General features: G+C 34.9%; 1 protein-coding gene across 5 annotated transcripts in view; it reads right to left on the reverse strand.

Annotated features, from left to right (window-relative positions):
- Positions 1–23,599, reverse strand: part of LOC118266593 (ephexin-1) — a 110,354-nt gene that overhangs the window by 58,052 nt on the left and 28,703 nt on the right. For 3 of the 5 annotated variants that reach the window (XM_035580028.2, XM_035580026.2, XM_035580023.2), the window contains exons 1-2: positions 21,491–21,703; positions 8,573–8,605 (exon numbers count right to left, since the gene is read on the reverse strand). The gene's annotated coding sequence lies outside the window, so the exon portion shown is untranslated. Of the gene's footprint in view, positions 1–8,572; positions 8,606–21,490; positions 21,705–23,599 lie in introns of those variants that run through there. The other 2 variants (XM_035580025.2, XM_050703319.1) reach the window with 2 other exon arrangements.

The raw sequence follows: 23,599 nt of genomic DNA on the forward strand, positions 1-23,599 counted from the left end.
ATTGCAATTTAACATGCAGGAGTCAGGAACAATACTGTCCGGAAACGAAAGAACATTAGCCCATTAGGTCTCAGGACAATAGCTAATTCCCGCCGCCATAGATAACAAAAAGGATTATCATAAAACCTCTTTACTTTGACCTTGGCGCCGTCACCGCTAAGTTACTAGTACTGGCAGTAATGACAATAATAACGCTATCGGTTCGTGCCTGGCTGTGCACGCTCCTATACATCCAATTACGAAGGAATTTGGGTCACTCGCCTTTGCCACATACGTTGAAAACTACGTATTTCGACGAGTCCATTTCTTTCTTTGACAAATTGCTGTTGGATAACGCAAACTTCAATCATTCATTAGTTTTTTTGCATTGCATTAGTTGTCCAGTTGCATGTTCTTTGATTGAGAGTTTGTTGTCTACTATTTGAATACAAATTACATTTAAGTAAGCTGTTAATTTGTGAATGTTTAGAAATATTTCTTGATTTATAGTACAACCAATTTAGTCGACATTAGTTTTAATTGATCTTTAATTGTTCAATTTACTTCTTGTATAATGTTAGGTAATGGTGATAAAATCAAAACCAGTCTAAATATAGATACAGACACAAAGACAGCTTTCATCGGATTGAACGAAACAGCTGTAAAACAGCTACAAATAAAGTCAAATTAATTAAATTATCAAATGTACCTAAATACTACATATTTGTAAAATCCCAGAATTACAATTCAATAACAGGAAAATGTACAAATATGGAATATGTAGCAACTAGCAAGTAATATTTTTAGATTTAGACCAGTCATATAGTTACCTCATATCATACAGCTTATAACGAACTAATAGCAGCTAAGGTACACATATAGCTTACAGCGTATAAAATCAATCAGACGGTATATGTAGACAATAATTACATGCCCACACACACAATTACATTCCTGAGTAAAGCCTACAACCGGTATCTATGGGAGACTGACAACTTTTTGTAAATGCCACAGAGGCAGAGTGAGTGCTGACCTGTGCGTGTGATCGTAGCTTCAATGTCAAACATAAGTGGACGCTCTATGGTCGGGAGGCGAAACAAAATTGAAAGTGGTCTGCGCCATCTTGCATGAACACTGTTCTCGTTACCCCCAGCTACAAGTGCTGCAGTATCCTTCAATTTAATGATAAAATATCTTCCACCTCGCCTTGAGCTAAAAACTTTAAACCTACTTTTGAAAGCCCACATTCGATAACGACACAAACATTGTAATAAGCATAACTTACGATCTTAACCAACCGATAGTATCAATAAATGCACATTTTACTGCGATTTTGCATAACTTACAAATCAATTCGTTGCATATAGAATGAAATGCATAGAAATTAGCTGAAGAAACGAATTAATGAAACCTTCAAATCAGTGTTAGAAATAAAGTTGGCATTAACACCAAAATTAATTCAGACAATCTTGTTAAATGTGTAACATCTGGACAGAGCAGAGTTCTGACTTAGTTTGAAATTGGAGTCATTACGTTAGTTCAGGCAGTCACGTAATATGGAGCTATCGACCGGTGTAACATTACGGAGAATCCTAAACAGTGAGGTAGGCACGGAACCGACGCTCTAAGGTTTCCTTCCTTGAGACAAGGCATCGATTCTTGCACAACGGTTTCCGAATCTCGATTTACATTTCAATCGATGCTAATGACGAAATAGATGCAGGTTTCTTTTTAATCGCTTTTTAATATTATGCTTTCATTATTGACTTTTGTATTGTGTTCTTCCACCGAGTGGCCATGATCGCAATATGGTCGACGATTTGTTAAAGAAGTATAATTTTCTAGCATTCATTCTTCATTGTAATTATAAAGGCTAATTTAGAACACCTGCAAAATCTAGACAAATCATAAAGAAGACAGAAGACAGCGTTGTTGCGTAAAAGGCCATCTTCAAATAGATTGGTCGTTGAATGATCCATTGATAAAATTAAAACAATACAATTATTGTTAAGTTTAAAAGTGAGAACACTTTTACTATCAGTGACTTGGAAAGAGTGAATGGACAACCACATTCAACATTCCTTAAAATTATGAAACCTTTAGACGATTTGGTAATGATTCATCGAATTTTCGGGCTTATTCTTCTACTCTTATAAAATAACGAATGTGGTCGTTCTCTTGTTGCAGGATCTGAGGCATTTTACTCTTGTGTAAATATGTATCAGGTTATGTTACAGTTCTGGTTGGTCTCTACCTTATAGTGGTAGTGCTTGCTTGGATTTTTTATGGAATAAGCATTCGCACATAATCAGATAATCCTGTGTAGTACGAGTTTGCTTTACGTTTAACAAAATTGAAACGAAAGTGCGTTCGGCGCTTTGATTGGTCGACTAGAATAAATCAACCAATCATAGTGCTGAACGCTTTAGTTTCGATCTCGTTAATCGTTAAAACAAACACGTATTAAACTATCTGATTGTAAGTGATTAACGGCGCCTATGCACACCCATAACACAAGAAGACCCTAGTGTTAAAAAGGAGAACGCTCTTTTCTTGAAGGTTCGGATTGTTATTAGAATGTCCCAAAAACACGAAATTTTGCTATCTGTGAACTAATTTGCTACAAGCATATTCAATTGCAGTTTCTCAGACTATTGTTTTATTAGTTACATATAGATGACCCACATAGATACAAGAATCTAGTTTAGTCTAAAATTGCATACAAAGCTAAAGATAAATCGAGGAACTATTTATATCTGCAGTCGTTGTGCAATTAATGGAATTTCATTGAGTAATCCATGCACCGTGCACCGTGCGCGCTGCACATGTGTTTGTAACACATCTGGAGGAAATGATCCTTATGAATTGGTGGTTCTTTGTAGCTTTATTCAATGCCAAAATGGTATCAAGCTGTAAGTTGCAACGGTTTTTTTAACTTTATAAAGCCACGTCACGCCTTTTATCCCCGAAGGGGTAGGCAAAGGCGCACATTACGGCACGTAATGCCACTGTACAATGTACATCCATTTTTTACCATTTCTGTTATAAGACCCATGTGAGGTGAGCCTATTGCCATATACTGGATTTTTAACATAGCGATACATTTTTAACTTTATAATAATTCAATAAAACACTTTTTTTCTCTCCATTCAAGTAAGTTTCATATTATCTTATCAGCCAGATTTTCAATCACAGTAGACACATAGACCGCGTCTCATTACATAGGTAATTTCAAAATGTCCTGGAAGCATTCATACCACCATCGAAGCAGTCAACGATCTCACATTACCTCCATAACTAACATAATAGGAAACAAACAAGTAAAGCCGAGACCGATGAGAATCCAACTGTCAGTTGAGCAAGAAACGAACCTTGTGCGTTATTAGGCAACATAATTTACTTAACAATTACACTGGTTACATTACAAAACGTAAAGCACACACACTATTAAATATGATACATTTACCCGCCGCACAATGGGGCGTCAATACTATGCACACGCAACGCCGCCAATTGTGAAACCGTTGTAAAAACACGTAAAAACTGCATAAATCAGTTTCTTCGACGCGACAACTCCGAGCGAATTCCTTGCGAATGGGAATGGAATGATTTCGTCTAATGTTTTAGCCAAGATCACTGCATAATGCATCATTATGCAGCTTAGAGGACACATTGGCGAGTCAAAATACTAAATCTGTTTCGACCATGACAACATTATTGCGAAACTTTATTAATCCGCCAGACACAAACATCTCCAACACATTCCGATGCAAATCTTACAATTCCCTGTACATGCTTTATCAAGGAAATAATTACTTAACCTAACAACATTTCTATTTAAATACAAATTGATGGCGGAGGAAAGTGAAAAGAACCAGTTCGGAACGTGTCATTGGTGCTGAAAAGTCAATAAACCAGGGGCTAATGCAAAGCCCGCCATGTTGGCCAAGCTCGCCCATACTCGTCGAGGGCCGGTCGCCAATTAACTTTAAAAGGTTGTATTATGTCGTCTGCTGCACGGGTTGCACCCAGGAACAAGGGAAAGTGAATGGAAGGGTCAATGTACTCGCACCTGTACGAATTGACATTTTGAAGAATGGACTCGCGATTTCACAAGTCAATGGAGCGCGTGTGCCCTTAGTCAGCGAAGATTTTTTGGGAGATTTCATTCAAGTTTTGGTGAAGTGGTATTTCAGTTACTGGGCGGAAAGTTCATTCATTTCTTATTCCCCGAGGTGGCAGTATTTTGAATGCTATATCATGACTTCATGAGTTACGTAGACGACCAATGTAATGGGACATAATTCTGGTCATCAAGCTATTATTAAAAAAAATTGAAAAATAATATAAGTTATATTAGCTACAAACACAACGTCATCAAATAGGTATGCCAAATGACATTGGTAATGTTATTGTAAAACTATGCAGAGCCACTTAGCAGATATTTGTAAAACAAGTTGTTTTTAATGCCGCCATTAATCTAAATGTACCATCTTAAATGTTATATTGCTTAAAACGAGCAGTAGTTCATATATTACCGTAATATCTGTTGAAAGTGATATTTTGACTGCGAGCGGTCATAAGTGCAACTACCGAACATTTGTGGAATTTTCAGTTTGATTAAGTATTATTGGGATTTTTAGCTTGGAATCATATAGGTACTACCGCCGAGCATTAGTGGAATTTACGATTGGATTAAGTATTATTGGGATTTTTAGCTTGGAATCATGTAGGTACTTGATTGCACGGTTGGTATAGCGACTGGGTCGATGCACAGGACAACTATTTCTGTGAACTGTGAAGGACAAATTATGGTTCCGGGTCTGTTGTGGGGTATTGTGAACAATAAACATAAATTGGTACTTTCATGAATTCTTCTTATAGAGACTGTATGTACTGACTGTATCTATCACCTTCTATTCGTCAAATAAGTAAGTGGTACAAGTTAGTTTACTCTTCCACACAATTACAGGTGTGATACTATACCAACTTATTGTAAATCTACAAATAATTATACTGTCTGATTGTCTGTGTGCGTTTACATTGTGTTTGTCATTAAATATCATTATTTCCCAATCACTTGCTGTTGATTGATGACTGACCGACGGTCGTGACCTCGACTTTGAAGATTGTTAGATCATCATGATTTTATGAACAAGCAGTATTTGTGAGGCAACGGTATTTTATGTACCTACAGCTTGAACATACAAACCTACTTATAAGAACATATCGACGGTTCAAATGCTTATTGATCTAAGCAATATTTTTGCGATATTGAGTTATACATATACAACATTTGCGGGTTCCGAATATGTATACCTATTCCAGTATGTATAACTCAATATCGCAAAATATGCGCATCCATCAATTAACCTTTTAACCGTCAATATATACTTCTATATTTGTAGTAATAGATAAGCCAAATACCGTCTTAATTTCAGATCCTGTGGTAGCTGGTAGTTTAAGAAACTGTTATTTCTCCAATAATAGTTTAATTTATTGCCAAAAATGTAAGCGTACTTTAAAATAGAACTCTGTCTATGCATTTAACGAAACGAATTCAATATGACTATCTCTAAGTAAAGCAGCATAACAGCCAACAGCATGATTAGAAGACATGAACATGGAGAAAATCGCATCACTAAAAAGTCAGCAGCAACCTATCATCAAGTTACCGAACGTGTGAAACTCAACAGTAAAACGATTCAAATCGTAAACATTAATAGTGGCCATATCAATATCGATACACATAATCTTATTCTCGAGTGCAATATTCCGGAGAAAGTCAACAGCACTTACACACAGTAATATAAAACAAAATGGCCTCTACATTCAAGTTCTTAATGGTATAAGTACTGAACATTAGTGCTAATTAGCTATGTTTATGTTTAAGTGAGGCTTTTACTAATATTTACTTGAATACTTTAACTACCTTAAATGAATACATAATGCTCAGCTTTCCCACTTCGGTATTAATTTTCAATTAATTTCTAATCATTTTATGTCTTGTTAATAGGCGGACAAATAAAAATCACACTAATATTATAAATGTGAAAGTTTGTTTGGATGTTTGTCCGTCAATCACGCTGAAACTACTGAACAAAAGCGGGGAAGCCGTTGCCAGATGCTAGTTATAAAAAAACTACTTACGCTTACCGTTTATGACGTCTATTAGGGACTTCTGCCTTGTTTCATATTGTCGTAATATAAGTTCTGATATATTCAAAATATTTCCCATTTCCGAATGGGCAATACATCAGTGAATGCGTCAGTTGACCGCAAGTTAATCAGACATGCTGTAACAGGCCCTTAATGAAACAATTGATGCTTGTTACAAATGACGAGAATATAACTGCAATAATTATGGCAGATAATGGAAAGACAGACCGACTTATTTTCTAAAAATAACTGGAATAAGACACAGAGAAAGGTCCTTTAATAAAAGCTTTCATATTTCGACAAATGTCTTTAATTGTCTTAGAAGTTACACTAGTAACTAGACAATTAAAGACAATTAATATTAACTATAATATATTGCAAAAGTAATTAACGATAATAAAGCAATTAATCCTACACAAGCAACTTTAGTAGTAAAATCGTAGATTATTACAGAACGCCATTCACTAAATGAGATAAACGTAAACGATTATTTCTATCAATGAGGTTGTAATTATCTAATAGTAAGCCTAAAATTAAAAGTATGTTTGTTATCTTGCTTTATTTACTCAACCAATCTTCTTGAAATTTTGCAAACATAAGTACGGAATATGAAAGAAAATACGCGCGTGAGAAACCGCGGATGAAACTAGTAATTTTCTGATATCATGCAAATAACTGTCTTATATAAGACGGGTGTATAAATCAATCAATATTATTTAATTGATCACTGCATAATCGTGTATCTGACGTATCATTAAATGGGGAAAATTGTTTTTTCTCCAAATTATTTTTATTGGCCGTACGAAGCCGGTTCATCGGCTCCATATAAGGCTGTCCGATACAGGCATCACTATTAATGAAAACCAAACGTTATCGTCTTGTACTAAAGTCCAAAATCGATCGAAGGAATTCGTAAATTGGGGTATCTTGATGTGCTGTCACTTGTACGACGAGTTCATCTTAAAAATTTCGTCATCGAATTATTTCTGACATTTGCTTAACTCAGTATAAAAGTGATGACAAGTTTATGTAATTGTGATGACTGGAAAGCCAAATGATGAAGATGGCTTATACTCATTGATGTTAATCATTTCTCATTTAGAAATTAAGTCAATAAAGTTGTCGTCAATAGCGCTATCCATGCTCTTCATTCAACTTTGAGAGGCATGATCCCATCTCTCCTTGATCAAATAAAGATGATATATACCTAATATAATCAGAAAATATGGCATTATGTAAAAACATAGTGAAATAAATCTAAAACAAAAGCAGAAACTCCACAAACAGTCATAAAAGGACGCTTTAATCCAAGAAAGGAAGGACATCAGCAGCCAAAGGACATTGTTGACCAATTCTTTCTTTAAGCAGTCACCATATTTAGTGGTGAATTCATTGTCATCAAACAAAACTCGTCGTACCGGTTTGTCATCTGTCTATTTGTGGTCATCTGATTTAAATTAGAAATCATCATAATATTGATGACCATGATGATGATGCTTGCATAATGGATTTAGCAAAATAACCTGTTCTATAGCCTTGCTGTAACTGGTATACGTTTTTATTGAGGGCCGAATTTCATTCAACCTCTTCTACCACCCGCCTTGGGTGAGGCGAGAAGGAGCGTCAGACACTTACTGACTAAAAACCATGTCGTTTCTACTTCTACTCTTCGAGCCGGAGCCTCGGCAACACGTTAAGTCCTCATATTTTCGTTAATATTAAATCAACAAGGGATGATGATAAGGATGATAAACAGATAGTCTTATTCGTTACTTTATTGTAATTAACTCAAAAAATATCACATGAGCGTATTTTTAACTGTTATCTGTCCGTGCACAGTTTTCGCTCATGAAATGGGGATAAAAAGCATCCTGTGTTTATTGATGTCATGGTCATCGACGGAGTATTGTCTGCGGTGTCTCCCATTGGGGTAGGAAGAGATAATGGAATATAATCACCACATTTCTGGTTCAGGTACACTTTCCCTACGTTCACTGATTGACACTTTTTTATCCATTAAAGTCTACATCGTACAGTTTTCAAACGTCTTTTTTATCCCTATGGCGAAAACGAAACCTTGCTAGTTACGTGGGTATATTTCTCTTAGTTAAGTAAAGTCTACAACTAACTCTAGAAAGTAAGGCCTGACACATTGTTTTCTCTCATCCTAGATTATCATGTAAATAATATACACCAGGTCTCTATTTATCTTGACAGTTCGTGAATATATTTGACTAGTTATTACAAAACGTTTTATGACAAAACTCGTAATATTTATTATAATGAGGTAAGAAGAAATAAATCTGTTCCACTAACATTTAGATTACAGACAACCATGTTGATTAATCATTGAGAGAAATTAAGAAAGAGAAAAAGTCATTGAGAAATTAAGACCGAATAGTTAATTAGATTTACATTTTTAATAACAGCTTACCTGATCAGCGTGTTTCTAATCCAATTACAGATTCTGAAACAAAAGAAAATTCAATTGTGAAAACAGTTAATAACACAAAATACTGAGACACATATTTCAAAAAGAAACACATGACGAATCACGAAGTATGAATGGTTGGAAACATGACATAAATGCTGTAGAAGAAAATCTATAGATCAGGGAAGTGATAGGAGGAAAAACTGTAACTATAGACTATTGAGAGTAAAAAGCTACACCCATTTTAGTTTAGCGAGCGATGTGCGTAATTTACGTGGAATCCATGTTTTGTTGAGCAAGGAAGTGAGTGATTCTCTATTGTTAGATGAACATTTTGCTGAGGCAGAGCATAACAAGCCACACTGTATAATTGTTTCACTAGTTGTCTTCTAATATTTCCGTGATATAAGGACTGTCATGTCTTTTGTTCTCTGATTGTTTTGAAGAGTAATGATAGACAGTTGAGAGCTGAATGGTAGAACTGTCAACGTGTTTGTATGTTTCGTTTTTATGATGTAAGGAAATGTATTTTCATTTGATAGAATGAAATGTCTGACTTGTTGCTGTTTAAGATTTACTGCTTGTCTCTGTCTTTTCGGTTTCGATTCCGTATTATAGACTTACAATGTATCAGAATCCAGAAACAGATAATTCATATCTATTACATGGAACTAGCAACTTAGTGAAACTGGACTGTAGTCTCTACAGTCCAGTTTCATCCACTAACCAAAAAGCAATAACAATAACAACAAAAAATCTTCATTCGCGCCACAGATTCGCATTACAAAACAAAAACCACTAATTTAAAAAACTACATCTAAGCTAAATTACTTCATCAACATAATCAAACCGCAGGCAAAGGTGTGTATTATCTAATTATCAATGAACATCACCATAACAAAGCCCGCGTAATACGCCACGAAGCAGAGAATGACTACTGTGACATTACATAATGTACTTAGATAACAATGCTACGTGTGGGAGTCGCAGGGTTCCCATATCTCAATGGAACACAGCTATAATTAGGAAAAAAGTTAAGTACGTATAAGGTGTTGGGAGAGAAGAAAATAAAGATGAATTCAAAGTTGATGATGGGACGACGCTTGATGAAAGGGAACAATAATTAGAGGGTGCGTTTACGACTGAAGAAGATGTGCATGTCTATTGAGATTGTAATATTAAATTGTATCGAAATCATACATAGCAAAATTAATAAATAGCTATAAAATGTTTTCTGGACTATACCATTGCAATTTTATAGATAAAAGGTTGAGCGATAGTTTGTTGAGAATTGAGACAGTCTTAAAATACCCGTCCTATTCCATCGTGGGATAAAGACTAATTTGATTAATTACAAGAAATACCACTTGGAATTTGCCAATCCAAATCATTATAACGGTCTTTAACATTATTAGCTCCAACAGTGAACACAGGGCACTTAACTTGGATTACCATCATCAAGTTTATGTCAGCACCAGCACACTCCCAGCGTCTTGCGATATTGCTTACCTAACTACTAGCTACATAACTGCCGCACTCAGAGACATTTAATGATTACTTAAACTATAAATTTTTAAATTTTATTAGATTTATATTATCCTTTAATGTTATAGTAGATTTGTTTTCTTTATTTTAATAAGTTGTTATTATAGTACCTAAATAATGTTTATAGCTTTAAGATTTTTCAAAATGTTTGCATGCCAGATGGTAGAATGTACCAGGAACGATTTATCTTTGTAAGACCTTATATTTGTACCTACATTCAATGCAAATAAATGATATTCTATTCTATTCTATTCTATACCTTAGTAACGATTTTGTTCTCATTTAATGATTACTTAAACTATACCTTAGTAACGATTTTGTTCTCATTTAATGATTACTTAAACTATACCTTAGTAACGGTTAAGTTACCATTATATGACTCTGAGTGCGGCGGTAAGACCTCCTGTTGCCACTGCCACAGCAGTTATATCTTCAAGTATCCATATAACTAGTGACAGTTTGCCAATCGCCTCGTTACTCGTTACCCTTAATTGACTGTCGTTGCGTGAAATGACAAGTAATGAAGTAATTATCACATATATCCCGATTACTGTTGCTGTAATGCCGAAGAAAATGTGCTGTGCTGGTTTTTGTACTGGGTATAGTGTTGCGTTGAGGTTGTGATACAATCTAGATGTGATTTAAGTACTGTGATATTATGACTGTATGCTTGTGTGTTTGTATTGTAGTAACCTAATAAAACTGTCTCAACAGTGAATGGATGAATGAAGAGTATGAGATTTTGGGTGTAGTCGGAGATTTAAGCAAAGTACTATTAAGTTTCTATTTTGGTTATGTAAACCTTGCGAATTATGTCAGGTTCTCTGTAAGTGGTTCCATTGATAGTTTTTATTGAAAACTATAAGTAGAAGTGAAGGTTTTCAATAAACGTAAAGACGGATCGCCATCACGAAAACAAGTTTTTTTGTGAATTTAATTTTGATCGAATGATCCGTATAACCGTCTAGATCCCAAATTCGTTTTCTATAAAAGTTATAAAATTGTCTATGACGATCCAAAGAGCAGTAACATCTCAATATCTTACATTGTGCAGTCACGACGTTTTGTTTCTGTACTTGACCGATTTTGGCGCGAATTTACCATTACTACGTTAACCGTTAGCGCGCCTTGCGCAAGCCGCGGCCATTTGCAAATTACTGCAATTACACTATTTATTTACACAAACCATCGTATGTGAAGGATTGTGTGGCAATTTTTACTTGTAGTGATCGTTTTTGTTCAACATTTTCGTGAATTAATACAATTTTAAAGTAATAATTATAACACCTCTGTTCTTCAAAGTCTAGAAAAATCATCGATAGTGCAGAGCCACAATGTATTGCTTAATTCCAGAATCCATTCATTATTACGACATAATATCAACAATTTCACAAAACGAAATTGAATCACAAAGAGGGTCAGTTTTAAATAACATACATCTTAAGTTGAACATGTTTGGGGCTAAGTAAATTCAGGATTCATGCAATAACATTCCCGTGCGATCCTTGCTGAGTGTCAAGTATCGGGTAATTAATAACAACAATATTACATGGGTGCAGGGTTGCCATAACAACTAACTTATTTCATTCGACACCTAAATTCGTAAATTACCAATTTAGGTGTCGAATTTAAGGTAAATTACCAATTTAAGAATTTAGGTTCATTCAAGCTAAATATAACGATTGAATAAATTAGGTACATATGATAAAAAATAATTACGCTGGATATGTGATAACTTAGACCTTTTTATTGACATGAAATTAAATAACCAGTTACATATATTCATGTGGGCATAGCTCTTTTCATGTTGCGGGTATCATGCGCGGCATTTATCACGTTTGCCCCTATCTCATAAAGTAGATTTTGTTGTCCATACCTAATCACCGCTTGTCTGCTGTAGTCTACTGCAGTTGGTAGTACAAAACAACCTACTTTTACAGATGGATCTATCTATTTTAACATGTACCTATGTTAAAATAGACCTATAGTGAGTGAAAAAGTGTAAATATCCTGTCTTAAGTTCTAATGATAGTGTTACTGACGATGTCAGTTTAAAAACTTATATTTTAGAAAGTGCTTCTACGCTTTAATTCGCAAATTACTTATACATATGTATCACCATAACCTGCCAGCCCTAACGGCTTATATTTCCAGCGTCCCATATGGCAGAGTGGCCGCGGTCTTCGTCCGTCGATGCGAGTGTTGTTGCCAGCTTACTGTACTTAATACTTATGTCTAACTTATTCATGAGTGACGTCAATCGCCCGCCTTCGATCGGTGGAATAATCAGCTTTTGTTTTATGTTGGCCTGGTAGAAGTATTGGCTATGTTTGTAGCATAAAACGACCATGGTATTGTTGTTTTGTTTGTCATTTTGATAAAACATTTTTATGTTGAAAATTATAGAACACGATTAAAGATACTCAGCAGTAATAGAAATAGTTTTCGGGTTCTTACCAGCGGTGAGTTTTCATCATATTTGGCTGATTTGTTATTTATATTCGGTTGATCCTTACAGATACAATGATATGTATTTTTGGTACACGGCTTTCCATGACATTTAAGAATTTTAAAATGGATAACTTAAAGAAAGTCATAGGACAAAAATCTCTCAGAAAGATAATCTTGGAGTTGTTTGATCTTCGGACTTGACTCTCAACAACACTTGATTGACAGAACATTTTTATAACAATACCCATTCAAAGTTCTATGAATTAAGCCAGATCGTACTTGAATACCACGACAGGCGTGACGTACGTGACGAGATGAATGACTAACATCGACGTAAGACCAGACCTTGTCACAAAGACCAGCCACTATGCAACCGCTGACTTTACAAGTTTACAAATATCCACAAATGATTCATTCATTTCTCCATTACGCATGAATGGACAACTATCTACAAAGCACATTGAACCTTAAAATCTAACAGTAAAGGTGTATTATTAACTGAGGGAGGTGGCGCCTTTCTGTCAATTTGCACTCCAAAAATATGAATCACAGAGATTGGCAAACCTGTAGTTTTCTAGGCCGAGGGAGTATGACGTTGTTAATGGATCCGCGATGGGTGGAAATACGATATGTTATTTATTTATTATATAATGCAATGTATTGAATACCAAAGCACTGATAAACGATAGTGAAACGGATGTTAGCTGATAGCGTCAGTGCGGCTGCACTTTGTAATATTTGCAAAAGTGCAGTAGTTTCATGTAGGTGTAGTATCAACTACAACGATCAGGTTGTAAAAGGGGCTCTATCCTGACTTATATTATGTGTGTAATTATTTAACTGAATAGTTTGTTTGTTACGCTTCCAAGCCTAATTTATTGAAAGGACTTTGATGAAATATGGATAATCCGTAAACATGAATCTTTAGGCACCTTTTGAAATAATCAATTCGTGCCAATTTGCAAAGCTAAAGAAGACCGAATCTTATACAAACGTTAACGATGATACATTGCCATTAAATTTTTCAACAAAAATTCTCCAATATTTGGTCACCGTTTTGGCTTTATGGCCATTTCTATTACCATTATTTATTTCAGAACAATTAGATCAAATCTTTTTGTTACGCCGATGACTAACCTCACCTATTGACATGAAATGATGTAACAATGCGCCTCATTACCATGGACAGATAATGTACATAGAATGGAAAATGACCACGGTACCGCAACTTGGTAAAATTCCTTGACTTCTCTTTAACGTGGAGATTTTTACAATACCTAAGTAACGGTAAGTCAGATAGAGCAGTTGATAACAATGTTATTTTTGTGCAAAATTAAGGATAAATAGAAGTTGCAATGTTCAAGGGCAATGTTAACGGAAAAATCGAGAAATGAATTTAAATATGGATGGATAAGAAGGAAATATAGGATGAGAGAAATGCGAGTGATGGAGGATATATTTAGATATAATATTGAATTCAAGAACTGAACAGTCGCAATGACAATAACTAAACAGAATAAACAAGAGAAATCAATAAAAGAACATTACAATGTATAACGGAATACTATTGCAAGCGAAAGCTCAATCAAATATATTCTCACAGGTCATAAATATCTGTTGATTGATTGCATTAAAACGTACAAACCACACTTCTACTTTCTAGCGAAATATGTACATGATCTTGATAAGATTGTCAATAATGTGTAGGTAGGTAAGTGAATTAATAATGACTGATAATAGAACGGACAATAAATCATGTAGGTGGCCGATGTTATCTCGCAGGCGTTCCTTATCATCCATCAATGATTTCGTAATGTAAGTAAAAGTTCTGTCTTCCGTGATGGGATTTGTTTTAAGAAATTTTGTTGCATTACCTTCTATTTCTCATGTCTAGTAGATACAGAGGCGATAAAAGCTGGATTCATATTGCTAAGACAAGCTGTCATACATTCCCAACCACTGCAAGTCCTGTAAACCAGGACAGTACATTAAACGCTAACCAGAAAATCGTAAGTGATTTTTGTGGTGGAAAAAGCAGTGCAACTACAAACCTACCATCCATCAGAATTTACAATTCAAGGAAAGAAACACAACGTAACACTTCCTCAAAATAAATCAAGTTTTTAAATATTCCAAAAATCACATGGTCCAAATGAATATTTAGATTTTCTAACTTCTAGATTCTAATTAAATTGATTTGAATTTTATTAACACTAAAAACTATTAAATAACCGATAGGCTTGAATAATGTGCATATTAAATAATATGACATAACACATCATAGTCTGAGCTAAGATATAATTATAGTAGGAATGCTGGGCGTGGTCTCACTCGTATTTAAATATATGCTTACAGAAAGAAACCCAGTTTGTTCAACAAGCAAAAAATAACCCATTGATTGATAACTGACAGTGTGTAGTCGTTTGCAAAAGAAACAAATATGTTTTGTTGCCTACAGCGTTACTTACGTCACAATATGGCCTGAGCGATTGTCGATGCAAATAATGTGTTTTATTTGTTATGGAATAGAAAATTAACCATTTGTCTGTTTTGCTTGTATAGTGGTCGCGACCGAGATTGTTGAAGTCTGTCGACTCTGATAGGCCTTATTAAAATTTTACTGGGAAATGTGTTGTCGGTTAAGGCTCGCTACTTTTACCGCATCTAATAAGGACACATGACGAACATTTCAACAGAATTCCATATAAAATTTCAAAAACATTAATACTTTGTAAACATGTTGTTATCCCTAGCCTAGCGGGTTACCGGGGCTCCGACTCGAAAAGCAGGAGTAGGAACGGGGTTGTTTTTAGTCAGTAAGAGTCTGACACTCGACACAGTCTCGCCTCACTCTCTTAAAAAATAAGACACCACCACCAGACTAATCAGAAACATGCTACTAGCATACTTATTAATATCAAATAGGCAAGTAAAGCATACAAGCAATTTCCTCTTATTATCAAATCACAAACAATACTTTATTGTTGTTTACAAATATAAATAAGAAGAAAACAAAGTTATAGCCGTTATTATTTCAAACCGCAAAACAATGATAGAAACAAAGCAAATATGTATAATTTTCTTCATGACATAAATAAAAACATGGAGTCGAGGTTTGTTATGCATTTTAAAGTCTTCCTGAAGCTACTTTCTAGGCAGTTCCACTAGGTACCGTATATTGAATGCTGTCTGCCGCACCCAGAACTGAGGCTCACGATACAATAACCCCGTAACTTGTTTGAAAGCAAAAGTCTATTATATGTTGAGCTGCCAGTGATGTAAAGGAGAAGGGAGCGTATGATGAGATACTTGATAAGGGAGACCCTATTTCCACTTATAATAGCATTTAGGCGGGACATAACATTTGATTATATTAGGAACCTACAGAAGAAATGTTTGCGGTATCGCAAAAGGCGTTTTGGCCAAAATGACGAATGGCTTTGTCTAAAAAACATGTCCAATGGGATAACTACTTTTCTGCTTCAAGTCAACAACGCAATAGGAAAACAGCATTAGACGTTCTATTAACTTTTCCATACTGGGCCAAGAATTTTCCTAATAACCAATTAGCACATATTTAAAGCAAATAAGGTGACGCTTCGTTGACCATCCCAAACAAAATTCCGCATTCTACAAGAAGCAGGGCGATGCATCTTATTATGCAACCACGAGTGGACGGCGAACAGTTTAGATGTGGATTGTGGACGTCGCGCGGAATGTCCAAGTTCATCCAACCTGCAGTTTCACGATCGTGACTGGAATGACGGAGCGAAAACCACATTCTTCATACTTTAGACCTTAGTTTTACACACAAACCTTGTATGGGAACACGTCTATCGCTGTTTTGTCAAAGGGAAATCAGACCAGTCTTTGAAGAAGCTTATTGACTGTCAAAGAATGTAGAACTGAACCTATTGAGTTAGTATAATAGTGTTTGCTGTTTTGAATGATTTTCTGAACATCTTTAGTCCATACAAATACTGCTTTGAAGCAGAAAACACCATTATATCCTGTACTTGTATTGCTCACGTGTAGAATTGCAATATCCTCTTAAATGCATCACTAAGGAAAACCTTACATACCTAACATTGGTCACGAAATTCCTTACAACGCCATTTTAATTGCGTGTTAAACCAAAAATACCCAAATAAAATCCGTTTGTAACGCAATGGCTTTAGTAGGTAGTAACCCTTTTCCCAACGCTTGTAGAATGGAAATTAAGATTGAACCCTGACATTTAGCTATAGCTTACAAACTTACAACACTGGAACTAAATGCTAAAGCGTACAATATTAGTATAGAAGCAAGAATGTTTGGTCACAAGGTCCAAAATATGGAACCAATCAAACAGATACAAACACAACTCGTCGCTTCACCTTGAAAACAGAATCAAATATTTTGATAACAAACAAAATCAAGATTCATCAAACAATGTGTTCAAGGTTTGTGGTGAACTTATTTATGTCCAACTAGAGACGGGAGGAAAGCCGAAACAATACCCGGGAAGGTAAGCAGCGTCTGAGGACACGATGCAAGAAGAATGGTAATTAGACAGAGTAACGAGTAACGCAAAATAAATAGATAGAAGGACCAAATTCACCAAGGAACAAATAATATAATTTAACCTGATGTTTTTTGGCAACAGTGCAGTTGCAGATTGAAAACTGACAACAAAAGAGATGCCAGAGAGTTCTATCAGCTTATTTTCAGCCTAAGTTTGTGTTAAGTTTAAAAGACATTTAAAGAAAAATAAATGTCTGACGGCTATATTTTTCGCGGAGCGTCCTGTTACGGGCTTTAGGGCTTGTTTTCACCTATGGCGGTCTTAGAATCCTGATGTTAATCGTTCCATGAAATAGCTATCAGAAACAGAAGAAAACCGTTCTAGGTACACAATCTTCGATACCCACTGCAAAGTAGGTTAATAGAAAACATATTAAGTGTGAACAAAATAATTCGAGATTCGTGTTCGAACTGTTACAATTTCCAGTAGACACGCTAACAGTTTACCTTCTGTCCCCAATAATACTTAATGTAGAGTAGCTGTGCGCGTGCGCGCAATAAAAACATTAGCGATTATTCGTGGAAATCCCTGCACTAAAGATAATATAGCCTTTGTGGAGACATTTCCAATAGTATTTGTATGAAAGTACAATATTTATGGTAAATATCTGTGACTAATTCTTAGTTTACCTACATTATAATAAAAACACCTCTCACTTCATCCCCTCTTGTTTTATTTCCACACAAATACTTGTACGGTAAAATTTCCTGCAATAAGGTTCTTAGAAGAAATTATTACATTACTGAGAATATCGGAATCGAAAAACCCGTATTACATGCTTTATTTGACTCGGATCAAAACCTTGTCCGTCACGGTTGTATCTATATAGAGTTCTAGATAAACAAATGACGGTCACAAATATTTATTTCTCACTTTTTACTATTTTCAAACTAGAGGCTTGACATGTCAAGCTACCCTAATCTCCCAAATATTTGCAATCGATTTTCGACTTTATTATTTTGTTTATCAAGTTTAATTTTAGTTTCACATGGCTAATACCATGATATTTCAAACAGCACCCGTTTGTTTTACAAACACATGTGAGTTAGCACCTTTCTACTTTCATTACAGTTCTTCAAGTCACAGCCTCACAGGATGGGAGTTCAGTGGAAAAATATTGAGTCATTGTTTAATGAAGCAGTTCTCTGTTTCTTATTTGCTCGACTTGGCGGGGCACTTCCTTTTCTCCAAACTGCCAATTCATTGTAAAATATTTTGCGAAAAGCATCGAAGGTAAATATTTCAATTGGGAGTTGGAATTTGTAAAAGATTATTCTAGTTTTTCTTTCATTATTTAACTGTATAAAATAAAAGACTTCCTTATCACTGCTAATTAGGACATAATATTAAGTTGAAACATACTACTCAGTAAAGGCCGGCAACACACTTGTGGCTCCTCTGGTATTGTGAGAGTCTATGGGAGGCGCTGATAGCTTACCATCAGGTGATCCGTGTGCTTGTTAGCCCTTATTCCATAAAAAAGTGTTTCAACTTTTGCAGAACAAATTATCAATTTCTCTTAAATCAAGGGCAAATTGTGAGTACCTTTTACAATAAGAAACGCCATTTTAAAGTAAAGCGTGAAATGTAGAAGATTTGACATGAGGTGATTGTGTCCACGTGCGCGTAGTAACATTCGTCACGGCCACATTTCATGCGCAAACTGTACACCATGTTACACGTGCCCATGGATCTTTAATCTTAATCTCTACTATGTTCATTAGAAACGGAGAAAATTAAAAGTGAAATATTAAATGTTTATGGTTAAACAAAGTTATTGACAATAGGCTCGTGTATTATTACGTGGGAATTAATAACATTATTGGCGAAACTAGCGCGGATTACCTAATATTATTATATTATTTTCGGAGAATACAGGAAATGCCAAAAAGGTAGAGAAAATTTAATGCAAACTTTTCTATGTAGAGATAGGTCCATAGTTTAGTCTTGCCGCAGACGCCGCGATCGTCAGCCCCGTGAAGTGGTAGCCGATCTGCGAAAGGATTATGGAGGGGCCATTTAAGGCTGATGCGAACCCGGAGTTGTGGACTGCCTAGCAGGTTACTGGGGCTTCGACTCGAAAAGCAGGAGTAGGAACGGGGTGGATTTTAATCAGTTCATGAGAATTTCCATCGCGGTACAAAAAAGGGTTATAGTTCAGCAGAAAACTGTCATGGGATGTTGATGATTGCGAACTAATTGGTAAACATTTTTTTTACATAAAATCTGATTGCTATTCACAACGCATACGCACTTTGCTAGTGACCTGTAACCCGACAAAAATATTTTATTTCATGTTTTGAACGAGAGCCTATCTGAATGTCTACAAAAACTGGTTGAATTCGAAACTGGATTTATAATTTAGTTTATATCTTAAAAGTTACATTGTACATGCAGGTCGGGCAGGTTTCGTTACATAACGCGGAAGGATTCCTTTCATTTCCATAAATAAATATATTATATACCTATCTATTGTGATGATTACATACTCGGCTATTTTGAGACAGAATAAAAATAAAAGAGTGTCAATTGAAACTGGAAGGTTTATAAAGCAATTTGGTTTACCTTTTACATTTAACCAGGTAACTTAAAGTAACTAGGTAAGTGTCCCACCGACCTGGTTAGGTTAAGGTACGATTGTTACGCATTTGTAACCTAATAATTTATCCCTAACTCTATTCAAAGTTATTAAAAATACTCGTAAAATAGTACTTTAATGTGTGTATGTATATGAGATAAATTATAAAGATAGTCATTGTAAACATGTCTATTTTTAAAAGAGTAACGAATTGAGTTTCCTTCTCGTTCTTCTCCATTCGAAGCTACACTTTGGAACGACTAGCTTCATTGATGGACAGACTGACAGACTATTATGTATTTCTTTATTTGTTGACATTTCAAAAGTACCTATTTATGGTTTAATTAGAATAAATGATTTGACTTGACTTGAAACTAGATATTACACAAAGTTTTCTCGTCAATGTAGTTTGTTATCAGTTTATTTACTTTACGAGTAGGTCCAAACATTTTAAATATATAGATTTAAGGTAGATTATTTTGTTTATTTCACGAGTATTTCTACGAGTATTACATTTACATAAAATATGATTTATGTGACGTTTATTTCTTTTTATAGTCGATTGAAGTATCGTTATCAAGGTTTACATATTTATTTATCCATTTCTCCCAAGTTAATCAGTTTTTTTCACGGTTGTTAATATCACGTGTTAAGTATAAGCAGAAATAGTTTCTCGAGGTAGTTAGGAAAGGTGTTTAGTTTCAAAGTAAGTTATTATAAAGATATCGAAACAATAGCTGTACCAATGTAAATAAGGAAATGCTATTTTACTCAATATACACAATCATGTTTACGATGATACATAAATATTGTTGTACATATTCAAGTATGTACTATGTACAACAACGTTGAGTGTTTGGAATACCGATACTTTTAAATGAATTAATACAAAGTATAGAATAATAATAAATAAATACATTTGTATTGACTCATTAGGGGAAAGACCGGTACGATCGAATTCTTTAAGTATTGCGGCTTACTTGGGTATTCTAGATTTATTTTCTTGGGAATGGTTATTATTTTTCATTTTTGAATAGTAAATAATAATATCTTTTTTATACCAATAATAAATATTTCAGTGAATCCAAAAATACTGGATTTTTTAGGAAACATGGCTAATCCACGTTATTCATTCTATGTGCATTTATGACAACTACAAAAAAATGAATATGTATGCCAATTCTGATCTATGGTAACAACTACTATAAGGACTTAATTAAACGTATTTAGAAAATCACAGTAGTGTCCATAATATAGCCCTTTTCCACAACACCGTTAAGCAAAGGTCAACATCTCATAAGTATGCTAAGAGCTCAATATAAACAAACGAGTCTACTTTCTACTTACTTTTTACAAAAATATCGATTCAAAACTGAGTAAATACCAACTTAATGCGTTATTTTAGACACAAAATTCAATAGGACACATGAACCATGAACCTACTTCTTGAAATAGCCATTTAACGGTTTTAAAAAAAACCGCGTCCGCAATTTTTCACCACAATGCACAAACCGTGATCCGAATCACGATTCGTTTGTGACATGATTTCTGGTGTAAAGGATAGTTTACGGTGTTATCCAATGAATCACAAATTCACAATATTTGTAACGTTCTGAATACTACAGGCAGCTGAACAAACAAACGTATCGCACAACCTCCACCACATATGTTCGCCACAAAACTAATGAAATATCGTCCTCAAATAATTCCAAACACGTTTAGGAACCACCTAAAAAATTAACGGTCTTGTCTCGTCTGACATCATTTAGTAAATAGAACTTACCGCGCGAAGCAATAACATAAATCCTTCACAAAATATGCACAGAACTGTTCATAACAGCATCTAGCCCTCTATTACTTCAATAAAGAGTAGATATACACAAACACAGAACTGAGAGCACTGCACTATCGACTGGGAGAATTTGAATATCGAACGTCAAACGTCAACGAATGTCGCGCTTGTGCGCGTGCGCACCGTCTACGGCGAACTGGCGGACAGGCTTCAATCGAAGGCTGTAGCTCTAGAGATGAGGACGCGAGACGTTTGCGTAACCGATACCGATTGGCTCGCTTCAATCGATATAATTTATGACTCGAATAATTCGATTAAATTTTGATTGTTGTCAAGTGGTTAATGGATTTTGTTAGTACTCCGTATATTGCAGGATTTAATAGTATGTAATAAATATTTTATGAAGATTTATAAATTTCTGATTGCAATCTTAGTTACTAATGACTTACGTAATACTTTTTGTATCACAATTTTACATTACACATTGAAATTAACTAAAACCCTGAACAAGACAAGAATAGCACTAAGTTTGACTTGAATAATATAAAACCAGTTTTAGATAGTTTTCATTATCATTAAATTGAACGTGCAGCGGGGTCAAGAATGCACTGTGAATGTAATTGACCAACTTTTCTATTCTATGACATGCCTACACGTTTAATTTTGCTATGTCAACAGAAATAACGTAGCATAAACGAAAAATTCAGTATGCCAAAATAAAATACCAACTCATTTTACAAACATTAAGCGTTCTTTATTTCAAAATTTAAAAGTTTAAAATGTCAGCGAAAAAAAAAGAAATAATTTAAAAGTTTAAAATGTCAGCGAAAAGAAATAATTAAAAAAAGCAAACGCTATTCGATCTAATTTCAAAATATGTAATTTCAAAATGGCGCCTCACTAGCCGCTAGAAATAGCGGCTTACGTTATCACGTCCTCGCAACATCTGCAACACCTGCACACGAATTATCAGCGCACATTGCAAACATAATGACACTGCTGAGCTAAATACCTGAATTAAAAGAACTACATTGTAGGTAGGTGATCTTATTGTCTTACTACATTAAGAACGTGACTGCGTACGCAGATAAATTATCCAGATTTTCGCATTTTACAAGAATTTTTCCACCGAAGATTCTATTTACAGCTTTATGTGTATGAAAATTAGGTTCTTGTGTGCATTCATCAGTCACAAGACAAGACGTCTATTGCGCTAACATAGGCTTCTTCCAATTACTTCTAGATAGACCGATAGCCATCCAGTAACACAGCGTAAGACTAAACTATATTTTGGCACCGTCGACCCATTGCACAACGGCTCCATAACATATATTTGATAAACAATACTAACACCTCGCACTGCTAACAATAAAACATTCATTGTCTCTAACTCATTGTTCAAAAAGTAGATTTGAATTAATGAAGGTACTTATAATGTATATAAGCGACAAGTTGAAATCCTCCAAGGCAACTAATGCTAACTTATCGCCAAGAAAAATGTTAATTTTGTATTTAAATCTCCAAAAGAATTTTAATGACCGCACACACTAGTATAATATTTGTATTAATTCCATTGTCTAAGTTGTGAATTTAAGAGCGACTGTTTTTGTTTAACGGCGACAATCGCGTGGAAAGTTTTTGTAAAATATTTCAAGAACGATTTATTTACTCTTGCTGGTCCGTTATTTTTATGTTTTGTTCTGAATATTGTGTGACGTTGAGTACTTGAGTATGAAATTAACACAAAACACAGTACCTTTACTTTACGGATAAAGGAATGGAAGCATAAAGTGTGAAAATTGGTCCGAAACGAATTTATCGTCTACTCTACATAACAACCACGTTTCGTGTACGCCACAGAATAAACAAGAGCGTCTGCAAATATTGTACAGAGGTTGCTGCGAAGCGTTCCAAATCAATTACCACAGACTGTGTAGAAATATAACACAATATTTACATTTAGCAACTTACGCAGGTTCGTACTGGTTCGTACGGAGTCAGTAGCACCATAAAATGAATGAAAGTCACGTTTTGTCTCCGCATCGCAGCTTGGAAAGTCTCGCAATAACTTCAGATAGGCAGTATAACTTTACAAATTAT

Source organism: Spodoptera frugiperda, chromosome 23 (assembly GCF_023101765.2).
Source record: "Spodoptera frugiperda isolate SF20-4 chromosome 23, AGI-APGP_CSIRO_Sfru_2.0, whole genome shotgun sequence".
In the NCBI taxonomy this organism is placed as follows: domain Eukaryota; kingdom Metazoa; phylum Arthropoda; class Insecta; order Lepidoptera; family Noctuidae; genus Spodoptera; species Spodoptera frugiperda.